A 21,964-nucleotide genomic window follows, 5' to 3' on the forward strand; every position below is an offset into this window, starting at 1 on the left:
TATTAAATGACGAAAATTAATATCCATTTATAAATTTATTTCTTTGATAATAAAACACGACGCATTTTAATTTACAATTCGTCATTTGAGATTTCAATAAATTATTTTGCATAAAATATAAAATACTAATATTTCATTAATTATTCTCTTTACGAAATTTTAATCATAAAAATAGAATTTCTATAAGGTTATTCGCCGTTCTCACTCTGTCTCAATCGCTGCACATCTTCGTGACATTTCATCCGCAAAAATTTTACCCTCATGCGCCTAAAGAAGTTTCACTTCAAAAATCGAACATTCAAACGCATGCATGTATCTTATGGGCACAAAATTTAGGTAAAAACTTAGGTATATTATCATTAAAGATCATGGTATAAAAGTAAATTATTTATAAAAATAGTTAGAAGATTATGAGTTAAGTTTGAACTCGACCTAACCATCTTTATATAAGATTCTTTGGTCAATTTGTCGAATCACGGCTCCACCTTAACAGCTCAAAATTTTTTTTCTACATATTTTCATCACTCGACAATGGTGTACAATGCAATAATGTGGTGGCGCATGCTCTTTAACCCCATAGAAATTAGTTAAAACTTGATTTGTCACATGAATGACTATATATGTACAATTTTTTGGCTTTAACCTAACCCCTTGTATCTTTACCCTTCTGTGTAACATTATTATTTAGCTTATAAGCTCATACAAAACACTAATAAAAAAAACCTAATGTCGAATCACGGCTTTGGTAACTGAGACAAAATCATTTACATCATGCTACATATTATCAGTTTTTTAAATTTTAATAGGGTCTAAAGCCATGGGCCTCCTTAATATTACTTGTAGTACATACAATCGAAAAGAACGATAGAAAAAAATTTGGAGCTGTTTTAAAACCTTAAGGTGAAGCCGTGATTCAAAAAAATTACCGATTCTTCTTAGATCAAAGTTAGCACCTGCGTCATACATACTAGTACCTAGTATATATTTAACGACTAAAAGCGTGTTTCGGAAATTGTTATACCTTCAAAAGTTGTTTACCTAAACCTCACGATAATTGTATCTTAGAAATCTACACACGTTTTGCGAGAGTGCCATACTCTCAAATTGACGGTCGAACCGTTACAAATGAATCACCATCTCAACTTGTGTACATTTCTACTATTTTTAAAGGTCAGCTTAAATAGCTAAATTATCGAGCAGATATTAAATGAGAGACTTAAATATCGACTTCATTCACATAAAGTTATTTTTTGGTAGATTTACGTGCAATTGGTACAATATATTTTGTTATATGTACATACTTTGTGTAATATGTATAGTAAAATAGAAAAAGTGTAAATAAAAATATGTTTTAATGGCTTATTTTCATATAATTCTACTATGATTAAGGTACTTATTAGAAACACAACGATTCGCGGGTACCTTCGGTTTTTTATAATTAACTTAATAACATAACACCAATACATGAACATAACATTTAAAAGAAAGCTACACGAATTATGACCACGTACAATCCAAAGTACAAAGGCATAACCATGACAAATAGAAGGTAAACATCATCTCAGTTATGATAAAGTCTTCTTTAGAGTTTCTTAAATAACAGTTAGTATCAGCTCTCAACGGAAGGCGAACTATGAACATACAAACCCAAGTCCAATACATCTCTTCAACTTCGCCTAATTTCCTCCTCAATACTGGTAATGCTCCATGGATCACAATATTTTTTTTACGCAATAAAGTTAAATTAACAACACATGTATATATAATTAGCTAGCAATGCGTGGATGTCTATATCTGTTTCTATGTTGGTATATAGCTGATTTAAATAAAAACGGATGGTCTCAACAATATTTTTATTATGAAATAAACGTAATTAAAACCCGAACTTTATAAAGCTAGTAATTGATTATGTACTTATATTATACATGTGTAGCATTGCGTGAATGCCTATATGTGTTCCTAGGTTGGTTCCTAGCAGAGTTAAATCAAAAAGGATTATCTTAATCTGAATGTTAGTTTTCGAGTTTATGGACAAACACTGCATGTCTTCCTAGCTCATAGAATAAGTATTACAATTTAGCGAGGAAATGCTGCCAGCGCTAAAAGGTACAAGCTGCCACAGGGACCTAACTTATTAAATTTGGTTTAAGTTTCTGTTTATCAATTTTGTTTTTTAATAATTATTACTATGTAGGTTAATTTTGTATTTGTTATGCCTTTTAACCACTATTAGCATTGTTCCGTTTCCCGTTGATCTCAGGTGTTACATATAAGTTACATCATTCATTGTTACACCCAAAATTAGATAACATTTACCATGTCAACGATGGGAATAAACTTTCAGTTTCTACGTAATCTATTGTGATGTCTTTTTAATATTTAACGCCATTTGTCAGAGAAATTTGATTGTCGATAGATTAGTAGGTAATGTCGATAATTTTATAATCTCTATTATGTAATCTACGCTTTCTCTCTTTTTTCTGACCAGTTTATTTTTAAGAAGAGAAATAGTTGAGACGAAACTTTAGTGAACATGTTGTATCCGTATGTAGGCATTCTTATAAGGGTAAGATACTCGGCGAATCCTAGCGCAAGATTTCTGGCAATGGGTGTCCATTTGTGGCGATCAGTACACAATCATCACATCACAATCAACCACATTCAATATTGAATAAAGTTCTTAAACCGCCGCCCTTGTAAGTGTATGTTACCGGTCTTTGATGGAATGGCACTTTATTGAAGTCCCCTAAGTCATATCGGTTTGAAAATACTTCTACTGACAGCTGGTTCTACAAAAAGGTGCTGGCAGAGTGCTAGTGTTGTGGAGCGCCAGGCGTCGAGATAATAAAGATAGAATTTTATATTCTGCCTCGACGTCCTATGATTGAATTCCGGCGCAGGTTCGAACAAATCTTCAGAGCACTCCCCATGATATATTCGGTAGCAGACGAAACCAGCACCTCTACCCAAAGTCAAAGGATCAAACCGGTCAGACAGAGCAGAGTCGTCTACGAACCGAGGCATTGGAAAAAATAACTTGCTATTAAAACACGATCCAATAGACGCAGAAAATCCTTTCTCATGCCATAAAGGGTTGCCACTGATTATTCTCCGTTGACAAATATTGTGTGGTGTCTGACCACGATTGCGGAAAACCAGTCGAAACGTGTTAATTGTATGTCTGTGGTGTTTAATGTGTGCTTCAAATGACCTTAGATTTTTAAAATCGTGTCACGCCCAGTTACGTCCCCATAAGCTGATAAACGTTTCAAATCTCATTAATATTCAACCTTACATCTATTTATGCGGTGTGTCAATTGTTTAACATGCACTTTCTCTTTTAGCAATGTCCATAGCCCTACACACAATACGTCTTCTCGTATCGATGTATTTCCACTAGCACTTATAAAAACCCTTCAGTTAGTTATAAAGTAAATAAAATATATTCTGTTGAAAGTTGAAAAATATGATCTTTTGAAAGTAAATCTATCATAGAAATGATAGATTTACTTTCAACAGATCAGCCTTCTATGTTAACCACTGTTTACTTTTCGGGATCAAGACGTACTGATGCTGTAATCCTTTATCATACGAGCAAGCTTCTAGCTCCAATGGTGTAAACTGTAAAGCGACCAACGACACCTCAAGGTAGTCGCGCGCCTGTTATGAAAAATTGCAAAATAGATAGAGATATAAATAACAAATCGTAGCTACAATTAATACAGTAGATATCTTTATTATGAATAATATTTCATATTTTAAACAAAAACTTTTTCACTGTAGGTACATTCAAATTTATTACGATGTATGTAGAGATAACGTTTACAGTAGTTGTGGTGGTAATTGAAAAGGATAATTGAATCGAGACATAATGTGTTGTCTGTACTAACAAATAAAAAAAACAAAACAATATGAAACTACTGTATATTGCAGTCTGACGCTAAAGCTGTTTTATGCTGTCAAGCGTCCGCCATATCGGGCGACAAGCGCTGCCCGTCGCGCCGGCGCATTTCTGATTTCAGTACCTAACAATCAGTGCGCAGATGCGTACGCGTTTTATTGACAGTGTTTTATGAAAATGTGATCGTGACTATCTTCCCTTTATATATAATAAAGAGATAGATAGTGTGTGTATTGTTGGATGTTTCTTATGGTTTTCTTCTTGGATTTCCAAGGTATGTACTAAGGTGCGCCATTACGTCAAAGCGGTGGCATTTTTTATGTTTTATGTGAATTCAATGCCATTGGCATGTAATGAGGCAATAGATTGCGTAAAATTACTTATCTTGACATTTTTTAAGTACTAGAAACTACATTTTTATCGGTTAAGGCTCTGTCAAGGTCCCAAACGCGGACGGTTAAAACTAAACAACATCCTACACAAATTAAATACCAAACAACATAACAAATTGTTTGTCAACGACACTTGGTTGATATACCACACGATGCGTTAAGAAGTCATGTATTAATATGTTCAAATAGATATTCTTCATAGGTTTTGTTCTTAAAAAACTATTTTACTTAAAGTTTGAAGACCCGAGAGGCCTCAGACAAACTGCTAAATTCCGACATTTTTAAAATTACGTTCGCCCACATTACTCCTTTATTACAAAAATTCATAATATCATCTTTTGTATAAAGTAGAATGAATGTAACCGAATACTTTCAGAATATTTTTATTTTACCTACTTTTAAAAATTATCGGTTTTATTGGCAAATTAACTATGCAATACATATGCTTTACAATAGTAATTACTGTAATAATTTGTACATTATCGGACTTATTCATAAACCTAAATTAAATTTTTTGTCACGTTTATTCAAAATGAGTGATAAGGATTATTCAATAGCTGTTCGACGTTAATGTTCTTCAGACCGATGTAGCCCCGGCGGCTAATCGTTAAGACTGGCCATTAACGGAAAATAGTAAATAAGTGCGCATACACATTACACAGTGCGCTCTCAGTGATAAATGGACCCTTCGATTTAAGTTCGTCGTTCATCTTTGTTTTCATACAACAAAATCTTCTTCAGCGCTCCATTTGTATGTGATTTTTTTAGTTTACCAGATTTTAGTTTATTACTGTATGAATGTTTAAGCGTATACAAGATCTCACATGATAAAAAAATACTTTAGATTAGCTGTTGAAAATGGACGGAAACAGATACTACTACTACTACATGCATTGTTTTTTTTATGTTTTAGTATAAATCGTTGTAATGCAGAAAAATAACAAAATTTCACGATTCATTTCTTAAAATATACATTTGAACGGGTATTTAATTAATCCATAAAAAAATATCATGTATATTCGTCATAATGTTAAGTTAAGTCACCATTTGCCCCCGTCCTATAAAAAAGTATGGTGATAATATTTCATTTCAGACCTACAGATAGACCTATAGATAGATTCGTAGCGTAATCTTAGCCTCGATAAATAAACTATTCAGCTTTCTAATAGCCACAATAGTATTTAATATAAAAAAAAAACACGCCGAATGAACATCCCTCTACGAATGTATGTGGGAATAAAACAGGACACGCTGTCATTATAATAACGCATAACTTACGCTTTGTGGGACATCACATTATATTAAGTACAAAGTCTAGAAAATGACATATGTTTAAAAATATGTGTGGTTTACACAGCTGAATTATTCAGGTCGATACTTACTTTTACTTGAACTTTATATTAATTGTAATTACGTGGCTATCTCACAAATGAAATAATTCAAAACGGAGATGTCATTCAATATAACTATATTTTTGATTTATGTCTCTAATTCAACCACCTTTTTTGTCCCTTAGTCTTTCTAAAATTCTTATGATCGCAATATCATATTATAGTGATATTAAAAAAATTAATTGTTCACTTAATGATAGGTTTTAGAAATAAATTACTATTTAAAATTGTTAACGAAACACACTAAGTAAATTTTTAAAACATAATGAAAAATTCAAATTCCATGTAATTTTAATAAATTTTCCCTGTGGAGCATTCCTCACGTTGGGAAACACAGTTTTAGTTTGTATAACCCGGAAATAATAATGGTATATATATAGTATCCAAACTTAGATACAATTACTTTTACAAAATCTAAAATATTTAAAACTAATACAAAAGCTTAATAACGAAATAGTACAAACAATATTTGCTACAAACAGGCAAGACTACATTGATATTCTGTCGACGCACGCGCATTTTGGAATGGGGTTTCACTATTGTATTTAACCAAATCATGTTCCTTTGTCTTTGAAATATGGTATTGAATATGTGAGATTTTATTATTTGTTGTATTATTTGACCAAATATAGTAAAATCTGAACTTTGTTTCATAATTCGTTTTACCTATGGTAGAAACAACTTCACAAAGTAATCCTTTAAAAAAATAGAAGCGACTCCAAAATGCACAAAATGTATTACATAATATTTGTATTGGTGGCTTCAGCGTGCGACCCTCATCCCTGTGGTCGACGTTCGGTAACCGGCTGTGCTTCAAAGGTCTTTCTTTCTATGTGCGCATTTAACATTCGCTGGAACGGTGAAGAAAAACATCGTGAGGAAACCGGCTTGCCTTAGACCCAAAAAGTCCACGGCGTGTGTCAGGCACAGGAGGCTGATCACCACTCACCACTTGCCTATATTGACAAATGATCATGAAACACATACAGACATCTGAGGCCCACACCTAAAAAAAGCGTCATTGATTTTTTTATTGATTCATCTTTCAAGATAATTAATGTCTTAATTAATTTATATGAGAAGATCCTATTCGTTAAATTGTTTAATGTCTATTTTCTACAACTCCGTATCATTTGATACCTTGATCGATCCGCGGACTGTGGCTTGATAATACAGAAAAAAAGATTGTTTGAGTTTGTTGTTTATGGTAAAAACGGAATTGTTTCTACTAAATTGGTACATAATTTCCGGATTATAGACAATATTACAAATTTTGCCACAGATAATGTTATTAATGATACTTAAATACCGCATACTAAAATTTACATACGCTGTAGGAAGTTACAGTCTCTTCCCTTCTGATTTGCGTTGTCTGCCGGATTTCCATCTTTTTTGCACAATTTGCGAATTCTGTTACGTGCAATGATATAACAGTTAAAAAAGGTGTCGGTTACATAACTCGGCCATTTCTTTAAAGAACTTTTTCTCGACGCTCGCTTTTCATAGTGCTTTGACGTTTAAATCTTTTTGTTAAGCCCCTAGTTACGTAACCTAACATTAGTTATGTTACATATATATATATTAGTAAATAAGTAGAAGCGTAAACAAAATGTAAACAATCTTCGATAGAAGCCAAAATGAGCCCTTTAGTTTTCACCACACTCATAAATTGTAATTTATCATTCTCGTTTCTAATAATGTCCAATAACATACTCGTAAGTGTCACTTAGATTTGCGAACTCTTCAATTAGTCAAGAATTAGTCTTCAATTAGGTTTTTCTTAATCCAGCTTCACAACTCCAATACCCTTGTTATTTTAGATATAAGCTCATGATTTGAACAATTAAAGCCAGTTATTATCCAGCTTCAAACAAAGTGTTTCATTTAACATATTATATCTGAACATATTCCCGTGACTTTTTTTTTAAATTTATTTATTTAAGGTCACCTTATATCATCAAAGTCTTTGACAACCACATAAATATACCAATATTACACAAAAATTTCAGTTTCTAGACGGTGCTTTCAGTTACATATATTCATATTCATCATTTCTTGCATAAATATATATAAACTATAAATTATACAATGTTATTTAGTGTTTTTAAAAAAGAAATAATAATAATAGGAAGAAAAATTAAAATAATTAACTAGCCGAGCTCCTTTAGCTAAATCAACTAATACATTTAATAAAGAAATTGAATTGTTTGTACATAGCCGATTCATTTGCTTGCTTAAATCATATATCATGAATCAATCTTCAGCATTTTAATTCGGAAAGTAGGTTCTGTTGGACAAGACGAACAAAAAACTGGGTATTTACTCTTTGTAAGGCTCGACAGATATCAATATATTAACATTCTTATGAATTCAAATGTATGTGCTAAAATGGTGCTTCATTTGATAGTAGTCAACAGTGTCTCTGGTCCCACGACGGAAATGCGCAAGAACATTGTTTGACCAAGGACAATAATACAAACCATTTATTTGTTATGGTCCCTTAATTATCCGGAAATACTTGGAATGGTAGCTGGTTTCATAAAGAAGAAAGTGGTGCCCGCCAAGAAGTGGTTTAAAAGCGCTCTATCGTAGAACCCCAGACTCCATGGTGGAACGGTTAAAATTTTGCTTTCTGTCTTGACGTCCGATGATGAAATTTAGCCGCAGAGTTCTTCGGATTCAGAGTTCTCCCCATGCAATAAATGCATGATATATGCGATAGAAGATGCAGAGAGAGCCACGTAAAGAACAGATGCGATCAGAACGAACAAGTGTGGAGGTGGTGAAAAGAAAGGAGTTGGTATTAAGGACCATAGTCCTATATGGTCTGGATTTTCGCTTCATAGAGTTGCAAGCGATTGCCCGGAGCACCTAGTGTCGTGCTTTAAATTGTTTAACTAAATTTAACGCTTTATTAACAATTAACCAATGTAGCCAATATTCCTATTACCTATAGCTTGTAAACAAACTTTCACTTTTGTGGGTAGGATAAAATATGCATAGACCAACATTGTTTGTACAAAAGGCGGTACTTGCCCTAAGATTTGAGCCCCGCCCTTCATGCACTATGTATTCGCCCATAATTTTATTTTTCTTACTACAATGCAACAATGCTTATTATCATCTGAAGGCGATATTGAAGTTCCGCAAAATTTGTTTAAAAATAATAAATGATCACTACAAAAATTTAATTCATCAACGTAGGTACTATAAGCCTCAATTAGTTAAATAATGTTTTGTCCAGTTTATTCGATTGTAATGTGACGCGAGAGTGATAAGGACAAAACATTTGTTGAGTATTTATTACCGTTAAATTGTAGTCATGTACAATGTAAATATATGATTACCTACGTGTTACGAACGGATATGGAAATTCGCGAAGCTCATTCACATCCGGTGAAACGTTTGAGTGCAAACAATATGTTTTACGTCGTGTATAACGTCAAATTTTTGTGTAAACATAATAACTTTCTTTTTAAGTAAAATGGGCATCTTTCGTAATAAACTCGTTCAATAATCCCCAACAGAATCCGGGATAGAAGATAAAAGATAATTGAATTTAATATTTAGAACGCAGCATTTTTCAATTATACCGATAATTTCAGAGTGTGCGTTATGATACATTAAAAAAATATGAACAGCGATTATAGTTAGACTTTTAAAAACATTGACTTAGGGAGCGTTCAAGTATTACGTCACGCAATTTTTGGAGATATTTGACCCCCCCCCCCCCCCCCATGTATCGCGCCGTAACGTTTTTCTGCGCGATCTTTCGATCTTTCGATTTTTCGATCACTTAGTCACTATACCCAAAAGTTACCATTATGTGGTGTAAAGTACTGGAAAGTGGAAAATAATATTAACAATAACGCGTATTTCAATCCCCGCCCCGCATCGTAAGGTTTTACAAAAGGACCCCCCCTCTTTCAAAATACGTTACGTAATACTTGAATCCCTTATTCCTTTTGCTTAACAACCCAAAACAAATCACTATTGACTTAGGATCCTTCAAGAAAAGAGCGTACCAATTCTTAAAAGGCCGGCATCGCACTTGCCTTCTGGCAATATGGGTGTCCATGGGCGGCGGTATCACTTTACATCAGATGAGCCTTCTGCCTGTTTGCTTCCATTTAAAAAAAACTATTTAGCTTTTTAGGACCCTTGCCGCCACTTACTGGTCACTCGGGAGGTCCGTCTCAAGCCTGCAGACTACTGGCTTTAAATAATTTATTTTAAGATATACTATTAATAATAATAATAGAAGCCCTTTATTCACTGACCTTTTTAACTTACATGGTATTCTTATTTAACAGTAGCATTCTTAAATCTAATTTACATAGCGAAATAATAATTTATTAGCAACCACTTTGGTCAGGTTGTCTGTCGACATAGGCCTCCCCCAATCGTTTCCACATCTCTCTATCCTTGGCAGACCTTCTCCATCCTTTTGGAAAATTGTCCTCCCATCTTTTAACTTTACCTCCTCGTTTTCTTTTCCCGTTTCTCGGATACCACTCTATTACATCCTTAGTCCATTTTTCTTTGTTAGACCTCATTATATGCCCAATCCAATTCCATTTAAGCTTTCTTATTTTTTGTAGTACGCAACACAGATACTATTATAAATGTACAAATAATATTTATATTAAACGTAATAATCTAAACTTGATAATGTGTTAATAAGAAATAGCTATGGGGTGAAATCACCTGGCACAGTTTGTTCGAAATGAACAAAACATTTACGAAAGTAAATTTAAAATTTAATATTATGCACAAAGACTTTCAGCAATTATCCCATCTGTCGAAACATAACTAACACTCATAACCAAACGTAAATGATGACTTATCAAACCTGTATAACCACATATTTAAATATTTAAAAACTGGAATCACAAGAACAAGTGTTTAGATTAGCTATTTCCGTTGATATTAAATGCAGTCTATACGTGCCCGGATGTGCTTTATCTTTTACCCCAGTTACAGTATTTAAAAGGGGTTTAGGAATTGTTTAGTTTGCAATTTAATATAATAATTTATTTGGTATGGGTTACTTGTATAGACATGTTAGCCCCGTCTCACCACTAGAGTAGGCAGAAAATAATAAGCGCCTCAAATATAAGTCTTTCCTCTACTCTTCCTTACTTTGATTTTGTTCCCTTTGGAGTAGATTCTTGGGCCGTGCGGTTCAAGTGCACAGGCACTAATTACAGATTAAAGTTGGCGCCTGGTAGATAGTACCGATGACCCCAGAGCTGGTGCTTTCCTCGCTCAACGTATTACTTCCGAACAGCGAGGAAAAGCTGTCAGCGTTTAATTGAAAATTTGTGTCAACTTTCTGTTCATAAATTTTTATAAATTATTATTACTAAGTAAGTTAAGAATATTATAAAAACGGTATATTTGTTGTACATAATATATTAATAATGAGCACCAAGTTACAATATGCCGTCCGCACCTATTATCGAGGCCACACATTGGTTGCAATTTGTAAAACTTGTTTCTTCCCTTCATTTGTTTTTTTGTTATGTGGGGCCTTCTAGGGCCGTTGGTGGCGCTATAAATAAAATAATCCAGTAACGCTACAACCCTCTACTACTTGACCTCTTTATCTATTTTCATATAGGCAAGCCTTCTATGCCTAGACATCGATTGGAAGATAAAAAAAAACATTAAATAGAGTTAAACGCACGAACTCTGGGTTGAGGATCGCTTAAAATATTTTATTTTATTTATGAGAATCAAACATTTGGATAAATAGAGTTATCACCCTTTAGTTTTATAGAACATATTAGCTTCCACAGGATGTGCAGATAATCCATTATGAAATTAATCCACCTGAGGTCTATGGCCTGATCTAGACCTTAGCTAACGCTGTTCCCACAACTATCTAATCCGTTAGTTATCTGATGAGCATATTAAGTATTTCGTTCGCATTACATGATCGACATATGTCCGATACATAAAATGACTTGAAGAAGAATTGGCTGGATTCTATTAAGATTCCAATAAAATTAAGATAAATTAACAATGCAGAACAATTTTGATATTTCTTCCATACTCTGGTGTATAAAACTTTATATAACGAACGAATTCTTCTACAGTCTCTTCTTTCTGAAGTTCGTGTTCAGCCACACAACTTACTTATTGTCCTACAAGAAAAGTGCGCACCAATTCTTGAAAGGCAGCCAACGCACTAGCGAGCTTGACCATGGGAGGCAGTATCACTTACCATCAGGTGAGCCTCCTGCCCGTTTAGCCCCTGTTCTATAAAAAAAACAACTCTCCTGTATTCGGCAGGCGCAGAGCCTGGGTGATGGTAAGACCTGTAAGTGCCTTTACTTGATCGGTCCAGTGGGTAGGAGATCGGCCTCGAGATCTGGTTCCCTCCAATCTGCCAGTCACGACAAGTTTTTCTAAATTTTCTGGATCTCTGCGTGTAGTCAGGATGCGTCGAATACCAATTTTTGACCTAGTACCTACCGTCTTATACACGTTTGTTTCCATACGTACGAATAGTTAATATTAAAATCGCTTGAAGTGACGAATATGCAACAAAACAAATTGAACAATCAGAATTCTTTACATTTCCATGTGAAGGTTTTATCCTTTGCAAATTTTCCTTTAGCAATGCTATTTTATATGTGCCAATGTAAATCATGAAATCGGAAATCGATTACGTACGCTTTTAGAATATTGCCTGAGAAGCCTAAAGAAATAATACTACAGTCAAAACCGTTTACGACGATATCGTTTAGAAAAACATACCGTTTGTCAATATTACCAAATTCAAAGGTCCCAGCTGAATTCTATTGTATTAGCTACTTATTAACAACGTCATCCGGCTGTTACGACTATCGGTTTTTACGACCAAATATGAGTAGTCCCTTCGATGTCGTTATAACAGATTATATATATTATCAGTTATCTCACTTAATTAAATTTTAACTTAATTGCTAATAGTAAGACTTATAAATCAAGCAAATCTAAACTTACTCCGCTCCGTGACCTGGAGCAGACCCTGCAGCGGTTTCTCTTCCACTCTTTAATTCCAGCTGTAACTCAGCCTTCGAGCTAGGGCCATCTAAAAACTTTATCGTATGTCTCTAAGACTGAATAAAGACACTTACTTAACGAATTAGATAGGTTAACGGGTTTTTTACTGTCCGTTGAGTGAAGTGACAAAAGTTCTACTGTTACCGTTAGTTTTTATTATGTAATTTTTCTTGTTTTTCGCTATTAATTTCTTGTTTGCGTTCATCGTGTGTGATTTTTTTTGTGGTTATGCATTCTTGTCAATTTCAATGTAAATAAATAAAAATAAAACGACACAAATATATTTTAATCTACCTGTTATCGTGATACTATGCGACGTTGCGGGCTACATTAATACATAGCTTGGGGAATCTTGTTCTGTATGTAAAAGTACCAATGATACTGTAGTAGGTTTGTATAGGTAAACGACCAGAGATGTAGGAATGTGGTGCATTTGAATACCTATTGCAAGTCACTTGAAATGCTGGTCACGATTTACCGGTGTAGGGTAGATGAACTAGGGAACGATTATTTTGAAATAAACTTATAATAGGGTTATGGTGAGTTTTAGCTTCTATTTCAAAATCGTTTCGTTCAGTCTGAAACTTTTCAATACCATGTATTGAACCATTGTTAGTTTAGTTCCTATACCGTATTTACCATGGAGAGTTCAGAGGAGTTGTTCGGATTACTGTGCTCACCTCTAGGCTACCCAGTACCAGCTCCTTACACTTGACCGTGTTCAATGAAGCTCTACCGCATTTACCATGGAGAGTTCAGAGTTGTTCAGATTATCTGCAGCTGAGTTTCATCGTTCGTCGAGAACGAAATTCCACCCATATCACCTCGACGTCCATCGTTCCACAACTGAGCGTTATTTAAGAATTTGCCGCCACTATGTAGAACCCACTGCAGTATTTCCGAACCAATTCGACTTAGGGTCCTTCAAGAAAAGAGCGCAGCAATTCCTAAAAGGCCCGGAAGATACTCGGGAGCCCTCTTTCCTTCATAGAACTGAGGGCAAATGGGCAGGAAGAGATCTCATGTTACGTGATACCGCATGGACGCTGAGAGTGTGCATTAACATCAAGTGAGCCTCCTGTCCGTTTGCCCCCTGCTATCTCAAAACAAGTAACTATACCTTACCGCCTCGGTATCGTCATACCATTTAAGTTAAAACCTTAAGTATTACATGGCCAGTACAGAAAGCTGATCATCTATGCCTTATGTATGAAGCAGATAGAAGTAATGGCGTATTTGGCGACTACAAAACATCCTCTAATAAACTCAGTTATTAATAATAATGTGGTAACATTTTGAGTAGTTGCGTTTGTTATTTATCTCGGTCAAGACAAAGAGAGTTTTCAATTAAAGGTGTGGCGCGCAGTTGCTCCACTTTTGAAGAATCACGTTTTGAACCACACTCAATGTAAATAACATTGGTTTTTAGTTTATGATTTTTATTCATGAAGCAAAGCACATCATGTATTGTAAATGTAATGAGGGTTGCTGATACAATGACGCGTGGTATTCAGCGCTTATCGCACGGATATTTATTTTTAAACATTTTTATAAATAAAAATAAATCGCAAAATATGTTCCTAATCTCAACAAAACGAAGTTCGCGGGGGCAAGTTAGAAATAAATATGGCCTGTTACTCAAGGATAATGTAGAGTTACAACAGAAAAAACTAGTCAATCATAAAACTGTCCATCGCATACAGTTTGTAATTTATAATATAACTATGTAATCAATACTTTCAATAGTCGATAATTCATCCATTCATTTCTTTAACTTTTTTCGACCATTCACTTTCTGGCATTACGAAATCGATTTGATTGATAACATGCGCGCGCTGATAACATCGACGTGTGTTATCTGTCATAATTATTAATTGATTTTAAAGATTTCAGTGAACAAAAATGTAACAATTTTTTTAGAAGGCAATCAGTCTTATTATTGAAGACAATCGACATTTTCAACCTCTTGGGATTTTTTGGAGTTGGTTATAAAAGTAACTAACTCTAGTGAAATCTGTTTTATTATATTTTAATATAAAAATTACAATTAAGTTAAAATAGCAATAGTACGGTTTGTGGGTCATCGGGGTGCTTATAATAGGGGATTTTATTTTTGCTCTATATTAACCACTCGCGTACAAAAAGAGAATATTAACGAAATGATATAATTGCTATGTTACGAATGAATGCAACGTAACAGTTGAAGATATTGCCTACGTCCGGCTGTACTCTCGGGGCGTATCTCCGACGATTTAGGAAATCGCTTATCAAGCTAATGAGACCAAAATGTACAGCCTTCGCGTACAGACCTTTGTCGGGTGAGGACCAGACCGAACAGTCAATCTTCTCACATTGTATATTTCAGTATTAGGTCAAAAGGCATTAATTCCGTATTCAACGAAGAGCGGTTCGAATTGTCGACGATCAATCCTTTTACAAACGGCTTGATCTCTAAGCGTTATGTAGAAATTCTCTCTGCATCGTTTACCGCATTTACCACGGAGAGTGTTCAGAAGAGTGGAGGTGATAAGGGAGAGAGTTCCACCCTTATCACCTCCACGTCCATCGCTCCACAACTGTGCGTTATTTAGCTAATGTAGTTTTGCCGCCCACCACCACTATGTGGAACCAGCTGCCCACGTATATAAAACGTACTTATTTCTTAAGGCCGGCAAGACAGTCGTGAGCCCTCTGGCATCATTGAGTGTCCATGGGCGGTATCACTTAACATCAGGTGAGCCTCCTGCCCGTTTGCCCCCTGTTCAATAAAAAAATATCAGGTCAATTCCGTAGTCGTAAGATAGGCTAGAGCGGCCTTTAGAGAGGCGGTACAATCTATTGGTAGGTATATTTCTTATTTATTAAACTTATAATTCCACTTCCCTTACTTAATTGGTAATTGATTAGCGTTATTAACAACTGCAAGTATCCCATGATAACACGGTCGAGAGGCCGGCCTTGTGCCAGATGGAAAACTGCGATGACGGCAGGCGAAAGTATTGTTGAATGTCTTGGAGGCTTTTCCTCGTGGGGGGTCCATATAAACACATTTTCTATTACTTACTTACGTCTTGTATCGTATTTGGTTTTTATTACTTACTTACGTCTTGTATCGTACACACCAGAAGTCAGTCAGAAGTGAAATTTCTTTGGTAAACTAATTTTGAAGTCTTGTTCATATAGAAATGTAAAACTTTAGATTTCCGAGACTGAGAGGGAGGGAAAAAGGAAGATATATCAGGAATTTACAGAATTAAATTGTCATTAAAATATTCAAAGTGTCCAAAATTATATAATAAATTTAATTTTTAGAAATTTATTTCTTCGATAATAAAAACACGTGGCATTTTTAATTACAATCCGTAATTTTTGATTGCAATAAATTATTTTGCATTAAATATAAAATACTAATATTTCATAAATTCTTTGACGAAATTTTAATTTTAAAAATATAATTTCTATAAGGTAATTCGCCCTTCTCACTCTCTCTCAATCACTCTCTTCCTATTCTTCGACAAAATCGCGGCATATCTTCGTGACGCTAATATTATTATTATTGCGTTTCATCCGTAAAAATTTTACCCTCATGCGCCTAAAGAAGTTTCACTTCAAAAAAGCTAATATTATTATCGGAATATATATACATATATTTTAAATATACGGATTTCATTATTGTTTGACCTAGAAATGTGATACTTGAGCAATTTACGTGATTCATTTTGCTGACTGTATGTGTGTTATATAACCAAAAGTGATGCTAAGATGTATAATATAAGGTTTTGAATCGCTTGATAAATGTTATCTCATTGACAAGAGAAATGAATGAATCATGAAACTTCCCAATATGCGTTAGTAAACATTTTACGCACGATATCATTACGCAAAATACGTAACTGATACGATTATTATAGAAAGCGTTTTAAATGCCTAAATTCTACGATTCGTAGCAGCAACGAACCCAAAAGTAGAACGAAACAGGATAATTATAATAGACGTCTACAATTTTCATAATTTATAATCCTACTGAATTGAACTTTTAAGATGTATTGCTTACACAAGAACAGAGAGTCTTCCCCTTAGAGACTGCAGTGTTGGCCTCGTGGCTTCAGCTGAAGTTGTAGGTTCGATCCTCGGCTGTGTACCAATGGACTTTTTTTCTATGTGCGCATTTAACATTCGCTCAAACGGTGAAGGAAAACATGAGGAAACCGGTTTGCCTTAGGCCTACAACGCACTAGCGGCTGGCCGCAATGCGGTGTGCCGCTGCGGCAGGGCGCGGTAAATACGGTCCTCCGTAGCGGCATGCCATATTCCGGCTAACCGTCCCTATTGCGGTCCTATTGCGGTCTGCCGCAATCGTCACTCGTCAGTGCTTCCTGAAATATTACAAATTCAAATTTAATGACGTGGAATAAGTGATACATGTATCTTATGTTCCATAATAATGTAATAATCGATGTGCAGCCTGCCGCAGCGGCACGCCGCATTGCGGCCAGCAGCTAGTGCGTTGTAGGTCTTAGACCTAAAAAGTCGTCGGCGTGCGTCAGGCACAGGAGGCTGATCACCTACTTGCTTATTAGATTAACAATAGATCATGTAACAGATACAGAAATCTAAGGCCCAGACCTAAAAAGGTTGTAGCGCCACTGAATTTTATTTTTTTAATAAGTGATATTGGTAACTTTTTTTTATGCCAATATTTTATTGGACAAAGCTAATATACAAAAATATGCTTTTTAGTTAATTAGCTAAGACTTAAATGACTTATTAGTCTTAAGTTGGGCTAGATTTTAATGTTAAATGTATAAGTGCAGAGACAATTTAAAAAACAAATGTATTACTTAATCAGAATAAGAAGTAATAAGACTTTTTACAGCATTTCCTTGCTGATTATTTATTATTTAGAGTTTTCCTAATACTTATAAATATTTAAAATAGAAAATAATCCTCGACGTAACTGATTATTTTATCACAATTCACAAACCTTATTGAGTTGTTTTATTTTGATGGACTTTGGACCGACAATTTATCCAGCCATTACCATGATTGCATCTGAGACCAGTGCAACATATATGATTAATGGCATTTTGACATTAATTGCACTAGTTTATAGTGATTACTTTTTATGTGACAAGCAAAACGTATTTTATACACCGTAATAATTTGATTTATAGTAAATAAAAGGGCGATCTCAGCAAGTCCGATAAAATGAATAATAAAAACATAAGAAACCACACGAAAATTGAAGACGTCACAACGAGGATACGAAGATTGGAATGGAAATGGGCTGGTCATATAATAAGAGGTATAGAAAAGTGGAACAAAAAGATCATATATTGGTACCCAATAAATAAGAAAAGAAAACGATGTAAACAGTTTTGAAGGTGGGAAGACGAAATTAAAACTGTAACTGGCAAAATATGGACATGGAAATCTCAGAACAGAGCAGAGTGAAAAGAAATGGAGGAGGCCTTTGCCAAATTGGGCAAACAGATGGGTCGTCGGTGTCATCGACTCACTAGAGACAATAGTTTAGGATTCAAATTATGTAAAATTTTCTGTCTGAATAAAGGCTTATATTATTATAATTATTTAAATAAAAGGGTAACACTTGCGACTCAAACTCATTGCGTTCACATCTCTGAAATGATTTTACTTCCTTCCGCGAACTTTTACAGACTAAATTGTCTCAGGCTCAAAAAGTTGATCACCAAAACAGACTTTCGACTTAGGGTCCTTTAAGAAAAGAGCGTAGCAATTCTTAAACGGCACCGCACTTGCAAGCCTTCTGGCAATGTATCTGGCGTTAACACAAATACACCGGAAAGAGGGACATAAATCCAGCCATACGACTCCTTTGTTATTTAATTTTGCAGATTATACCCAGCGTACTGTAAAAGAAGAGTATGCAGAAGAGAATATTTGATGATGACTTAATTGTTATTAGTTTTCTGCTTAATATCAAATAAACTTTGGTATATAAAATTCTGTCAAAAGACATTATCCTTATGAATATTAGTGATATTGGCTATTGGAACCCCCAAAGAAAAGCAGAAGCGTAGCCGTCCCAAGCAAACCTGGCGCCGTACAGATGAGACAAAGAGAGCCAGAAAGACTTGGACTCACTGTGGACGCCCTCAGCCCCCAGGGGTTATGACCCAGTCTCTGAATAGCAGAGATTTTGACGTGGGTCGAGTCCCACATACCCCTGCAACTTGTCCACCTCGGATATCAAAAAAAAAAAGAAAAAAAATTGTTTAGTTATAACTTTTAACTGTCGTAAATTGGCATATCATAACCCAATCCCTAAATAGTACTAATATACGTATACATAAATTTTTTCACTGAACCGTACACACGCATAACCATAGCTTCTCACATGAATATTATAATTAGTTTCACACAATCGGTGCGCAATCATTTGTCTTAGTCAATTGCAATAATTATCTCAAAGAGGAACATCGAACAATGGTGACTTCCTTAAACAGCAAAACATTGCTTTCTTTATTTGTATCGCTTCCTTATTAGAAGCTTTTAAAAAATAAATTATTCGTTTTAGGCCAGGCTGGTCTAAAATGAGGTACATAATGTTTAGCTTATTGCTTATTCAATAGACAAGTTACTCGGTATGTCAATCTTTTTTACTATTTTAAAAACAAATACACTGTGGAACTTCTTCATCTGAACTGGCCAGTGTTTTTTTAAAAGATCAAAGACAATGATTTCATACATTTCCTTTTCTTGGAACATGCATGATGTGTTTTGGATTTACTCAAAATTATTATAAAACTAGCTGAACCGGCAAACGTTGTTTTGCCATGTATATTATTTCTGGAAACATTTTTTTAGTTTAATAAAAATATTTATCTACTATAATAGAAAAGGGGTTGATCGTAGGGTGGTGACAATTAAGGGGTGTATGTATTTATGTATGCTGTATCATAAGAAAATAAAAACAAATAATTTTGTCCTAAAAATAAAAATTTTGGGGTGGGACCACCCTTAACATTTAGGATGAAAAATATATGTTGTCCGGTTCTCAGACTTACCGAATATGCATAAAAAATTTCATAAGAATCGGTGGAGCCGTTTCGGAGGAGTATGGGAACGAACATTGTGACACGAGAATTTTATATATTAGATCTTGATAACACTGTCGAATGACACCGCAAAATATTAACCGATATATTTATTACTTAATTGCGATTAACTTGTATAAATACAAGGCTCCTTAAGAATAATGCAGTCTGAAAAATCGTCGCTGAAAACCTTTAAACATATAGTATTCTATTACCACAATGAATTTTAATTAACAATTCAATATTTCGCCACAGAAAATCTAAATAATAGTTATAATTTTTAGGATTTCATTTCGTATTATTTAAAAAATAATATCTGTTCAATTTTTTATTTATTTATAACTTACACTAGTATATCTTCGTAAACACTTCATTGAGAGAAACAATCATTTATCCATAAATTTTAATTAAAGTTTAATCTCCAATTAAGTGTTATGATGTGCGAATTGCATTACATAAGTCAATTGTTACCAGAATGATAATAAAACCTTTTTTTGTTTCAGGTTGTTCCCACATCAGGTCAGTTCAATTTTACTTCTCAGATCATAAGATTAGCATCTCTGCATGTATTCCATCCATGAACCAATGGATTTTCGTTTTAATGTGCTTTTATGTGCCTTTTTTAAAAGGCCGAGCAAGCTCTCTGGCATTGAGTATAGTATAAAATGAGTATCGAAAAGTTATATGACCGCTATAATGGTCGTATCGCTCTCATATATTGAATAACAAAATCAAATTCTGTCAAGAAAAAGGGTGCGTGTACCTACTTATGTACGCGCGTAAGAAGTTATACTTCTTTGGCTTTCTTTATTTTTTTTTAATATAATTAATTAATATTTAACGTAAACAATTTAATAATATTTAATATATTATTCAATTATTAATTAATATTATTAACAATTATTATTATTATTTATTATTTTATTATATTATTCATTCAATTTAATAACTTGGTATGTTTCATAACCTTTTAACTAAGTAACAATAGGTATTACTTCAAAAAGATTTTTCAGCTCACCTATAGCATAGCTGTCGTTCAGACTTAATAAAACCATAGACTTGAAACACGCGGATATAACCAAAAACTACAGTAGGTACTTGCTAAAACTTCATTTTTCCGAGCTGGCAATTTTTAATCAAGTTTACACTTGTAACATTATTATAACCGTATGGTTATAATAATGTTACGTCTCGTGAGGTAAATTTTGAATTTTCACTTGGCGATAAGATCTCTACGTGAACTTTCTGAAACACATAACTTAATGTCAGATATAATTATAGTATGTAATGCAACTGATGACATCATAAGTTATAGGGCATGAAATCCGCATGCTAAGATAAATACAGATACAAAAATTATATATAATATGTTATGATTAATATACATATCTCTATATATGCTAAATGAAATAGCCGGGTCGCGTAGCCCGTTATACAGATGCCAGATGGTCAAAAACGGTTAAAGAATTAATTGGCCCAAAAGGACAAAGAAACAAAAGCAGACCAAAGGCGCGATGTTTTTAAATTAATGATTATTTACAATTTTTTTTACGATAACGCTTTTTAAAGCCATATTTTATATCAATAAAAGCTTTTTCATACTATCAAATAGCCCATTGCACCGCTTGAACTAAAGTATACATAGAAAAACACTTTTTTAACGGATTTGAAGTTACGTTTTATTATAAATTTACAATTATTTTACATAATTTTAAAATAAAACATTATTGAAAAAAATCCGCGAAAATAGAGGACACCGTGAGCCACTTCTGCCAAAACCCTCCATCTTTTAATCGATACCAACTCCGGGGAAATAAATACAGATAACACAACTTTTTCTACAGCTGTGATACTTTTTGACATTCAACACCTTTTGTCTTCAGTCACCGTGACCACGCACGCTGTAAAGCTTGCGAAACGTCGGTTAAATTTAAAATTATGTAAATTTATAATAAAACATAACTTCAAATCCGTTAAAAAAGTGTTAAGCTGCGTATAAATTAAGCGCGGCAGCCGCGCGAGCCAATGTTCGACCAGAGTTGACCTTCATTTGCCGCGGGAGCCAATATGTAGATATAAATTTAGTTGGACGTGACTGCCGCGCGCGGCAGGCGATCCATCACGAACAGACCGCGGCGGATAGTCAGA

General features: G+C 34.3%; 1 protein-coding gene across 4 annotated transcripts in view; it reads left to right on the plus strand.

Annotated features, from left to right (window-relative positions):
* The first annotated feature begins 4,023 nt into the window (after positions 1-4,023).
* Positions 4,024-21,964, plus strand: part of LOC125049851 (ephexin-1) — an 81,431-nt gene continuing 63,490 nt past the window's right edge. For all 4 annotated transcript variants that reach the window (XM_047649322.1, XM_047649325.1, XM_047649324.1 and 1 more), the window contains exons 1-2: positions 4,024-4,175; positions 20,320-20,335. The gene's annotated coding sequence lies outside the window, so the exon portion shown is untranslated. The remainder of the gene's footprint in view (positions 4,176-20,319; positions 20,336-21,964) is intronic.

The sequence above is a fragment of the Pieris napi genome, chromosome 5 (genome assembly GCF_905475465.1).
Source record: "Pieris napi chromosome 5, ilPieNapi1.2, whole genome shotgun sequence".
Lineage (NCBI taxonomy): Eukaryota > Metazoa > Arthropoda > Insecta > Lepidoptera > Pieridae > Pieris > Pieris napi.